Source organism: Giraffa tippelskirchi, chromosome 14, assembly GCF_054371585.1.
Source record: "Giraffa tippelskirchi isolate mGirTip1 chromosome 14, T2T-mGirTip1v1.2.pri, whole genome shotgun sequence".
NCBI lineage: Eukaryota > Metazoa > Chordata > Mammalia > Artiodactyla > Giraffidae > Giraffa > Giraffa tippelskirchi.
This window is the reverse complement of record NC_137288.1, coordinates 13,775,001-13,778,930: the sequence shown is the minus strand read 5'-3', so window position 1 is coordinate 13,778,930 and position 3,930 is coordinate 13,775,001.

The following is a 3,930-nucleotide window of genomic DNA, read 5'->3' as shown; positions in this document are numbered from 1 at the left end:
AACGCTGTGTGTGTGTGTGAGTGGGTGTGCAGGGTGTGGCCGGCGAGTGTGCGGGTGCTGCGTAGGGCCGTGCGGGAGTGCGTGCGCTGTGTGTGTACGCGTTGGGGGCGTGGGCAGCGTGTGTAGGTGGTGCGGGCAGAGACAGAAAGACACAGTCAGCAAAGGACAACGTGCACGGATATTCTTCTGAATATTTGCTTGTGTTTTCTGAGCTCATCACCTCCGGGATCAAGCTCACTCCCGTGCAACGGGAGTCTGCCCCCCTCACCTCAGCCACCACCGGCCAGCACTTGTCTTGGGCAGACAAGGGAGTGTTCCGATTTGGCCGGCGCGGGGGGGGGTGGGGGTGGCGGAGGAGTGGGGTGGGTGCGCAGGGTTTCGTTGTCACGAGGCGAACTTTGACCCTTGTGTTCTGCCCCTGAACCTCACTGGAGCGACTGGACCCGCGTGACCTGTCACGTCTTGGTTTCAACATCCTTGGCGGGAGAACTAAGATTCCCCCATGCGAAGTGATCAGGCCAGAGAGAAGGAAGTCGATTCCCTTGGGATCCAATGCCCGTTTTCTCGAATCCAGTTAAGTTTCGTCAAGATTTCCCACCCAAACCGAAAAGCCGAAGTGGCTACCTATCCCCGCCCCCTTGACCTCTGTCCCAAGGTGCCCCTCCCACACCGCCTCCTTCCACAGCCTCAAGGCATTCAAGAGTTAGCCGGCCCGGGCCGGCTCCATCCGTGGTCGCCCCGCCCCAAGACCCTCTGAAAAAGCGCCCGACAGGCAGGTGGCGCCCGACCCCCAACCAGCTATCCAGTGAGCCAGCCCCAGCATAGGAGCTTAGTGGGCGACCGACGGGGACTCGTTGCCAGACGGAGCCCATCCTAGTTCGCGTTTCTCCGCTCAGTCAACGGCGCAGACAGGAGAACGGGATCCGCCAACACTTCTCGAGAACGTCCCTGGGCGAGGGATGACGGACGCACGGACGGACGGGACGGGAAGGATTCTTGACTCCCCACCCACGGAGCAGCGGAATGCACTCCCATCCGAGGGGGATCGCAGGCCCACGTCAGACGGTGTGAGCACACGCCCCAGAACAACAACTCGCCAGCATCCCCGTCCGTGTCCCCGTCACCATCTTTGGGCACGCCAGGAGAAAGCCCTTTTGTGACCCGGACGACGGCTCTTTCGGCAAAAGCAACGTTGAGCAACGGCACAAATGAAGAGACTTGGATTTGAAACGACGCGTTCATATTGCAGCGCCTCAAAAGCAAAAGCACGCACTCGTCCCTCACATAACCGCAACCAACAAACCCGACGCACCTGAAAAAGAAAAAGCAAACGGAAGAGAACGGGTCGATCTGGCGGCTCGGTCGCCGAGACCAGATCAACCCCGGAAGGCAGGGTGAGCCGAGAGCCCACTCGAGTGAGGTCGAGCGGGATCAACACGGCAGCTCGGCGGCAGAGGTCGCGAGTGGGAGAGGTCCGTCCGGGTGCTCGACCCGCGGGCGCTGGCCGCTCTGCGGCCCAGTGAGGGAAGGAGGGGGGGAGGGGCGGAGACCCTGACAACTGGGCGACGCGCGCGCGCTGGCGGCTCGGCTGGCGAGGTCGCGAGTGGGAGAGGCCCGGCCGGCAGGTGGACCCGCGGGCACCGACAGCTCGGCGGCAGAGTGAGGAAAGTGGGGGGAGGGGCAGACAGCCTGACAGCCGGGCGACGGGCGCGCGCTGCCGTCTCGGCGGGCGAGGTCGCGAGTGGGAGGGGCCCTGCCCGCAGGTGGACCCGCGGGCACCCGCAGCTCGTCGACAGGGTTAGGGAAGGGGGGGAGTTAGGGAAGGGGGGGAGGGGCTAGAACCCCGTCGGGCTCGTCGACCCGCGGCTCCAAGCGGCTCTGCGGCCGAGTTAGGGGAGGGGGGGGGAGGGGCAGACAGCCTGACAGCCGGGCGACGGGCGCGCGCTGCCGGCTCGGCGGGCGAGGTCGCGAGTGGGACAGGCCCTGCCCGCAGGTGGACCCGCGGGCACCCGCAGCTCGTCGACAGGGTTAGGGAAGGGGGGGAGGGGATAGAGCCCCGTCGGGCTCGTCGACCCGCGGCTCCTGGCGGCTCTGCGGCCGAGTTAGGGAAGGGGGGGGAGGGGCAGACTCCCTGCCAGGCGGGCGACGCGCGCGCGCTGGCGGCTGGGCGCCATAGTTCGCGAGTGCGAGAGGCCCGGCCGACAGGTGGACACGCGGGCACCGCCAGCTCGGCGGCAGAGTGAGGGAAGGGGGGGAGGGGCAGACACCCTGACAACCGGGCGACGGGCGCGTGCTGGCGGCTCGGCGGGCGAGGTCGCGAGTGGGAGAGGCCCGGCCGACAGCTGGACCCGCGGGCACCGCCAGCTCGGCGACAGAGTGAGGGAAGGAGGGAGGAGGGGCGGAGTCCCTGCCAGGCGGGCGACGCGCGCGCGCTGGCGGCTCGGCGGCAGAGGTCGCGAGTGCGAGAGGCCCGGCCGACAGGTGGACACGCGGGCACCGCCAGCTCGGCGCAGAGTGAGGAAAGGGGGGAGGAGGGGCAGACACCCTGACAGCCGGGAGACGGGCTCGCGCTGGCGGCTCGGCGGGCGAGGTCGCGAGTGGGAGAGGCCCTGCCCGCAGGTGGACATGCGGGCACCCGCAGTTCGTCGACAGGGTGAGGGAAGGGGGGGAGGGGATAGAGCCCCGTCGGGCTCGTCGACCCGCGGCTGCTGTGGGCTCTGCGGCCGAGTTAGGGAAGGAGGGGGGGAGGGGCAGACTCCCTGCCAGGCGGGCGACGCTCGCGCGCTGGCGGCTCGGCGGCAGAGGTCGCGAGTGCGAGAGGCCCGGCCGACAGGTGGACGCGCCGTCACCGAGAGCTCGGCGGCACAGTGAGGGAAGGGGGGGAGGGGATAGAGCCCCGTCGGGCTCGTCGACCCGCGGCTCCTGGCGGCTCTGCGGCCGAGTTAGGGAAGCGGGGGGAGGGGCAGACAGCCTGACAGCCGGGCGACGGGCGCGCGCTGCCGGCTCGGCGGGCGAGGTCGCGAGTGGGAGAGACCCTGCCCGCAGGTGGACCCGCGGGCACCCGCAGCTCGTCGACAGGGTTAGGGAAGGGGGGGAGGGGATAGAGCCCCGTCGGGCTCGTCGACCCGCGGCTCCTGGCGGCTCTGCGGCCGAGTTAGGGAAGGGGGGGGAGGGGCAGACTCCCTGCCAGGCGGGCGACGCGCGCGCGCTGGCGGCTGGGCGCCATAGGTCGCGAGTGCGAGAGGCCCGGCCGACAGGTGGACACGCGGGCACCGCCAGCTCGGCGGCAGAGTGAGGGAAGGGGGGGAGGGGCAGACACCCTGACAACCGGGCGACGGGCGCGTGCTGGCGGCTCGGCGGGCGAGGTCGCGAGTGGGAGAGGCCCGGCCGACAGCTGGACCCGCGGGCACCGCCAGCTCGGCGACAGAGTGAGGGAAGGAGGGAGGAGGGGCGGAGTCCCTGCCAGGCGGGCGACGCGCGCGCGCTGGCGGCTCGGCGGCAGAGGTCGCGAGTGCGAGAGGCCCGGCCGACAGGTGGACACGCGGGCACCGCCAGCTCGGCGGCAGAGTGAGGGAAGGGGGGGGAGGGGCAGACACCCTGACAACCGGGCGACGGGCGCGTGCTGGCGGCTCGGCGGGCGAGGTCGCGAGTGGGAGAGGCCCGGCCGACAGCTGGACCCGCGGGCACCGCCAGCTCGGCGGCAGAGTGAGGGAAGGAGGGAGGAGGGGCGGAGTCCCTGCCAGGCGGGCGACGCGCGCGCGCTGGCGGCTCGGCGGCAGAGGTCGCGAGTGCGAGAGGCCCGGCCGACAGCTGGACCCGCGGGCACCGCCAGCTCGGCGGCAGAGTGAGGGAAGGAGGGAGGAGGGGCGGAGTCCCTGCCAGGCGGGCGACGCGCGCGCGCTGGCGGCTCGGCGGCAGAGGTCGCGAGTG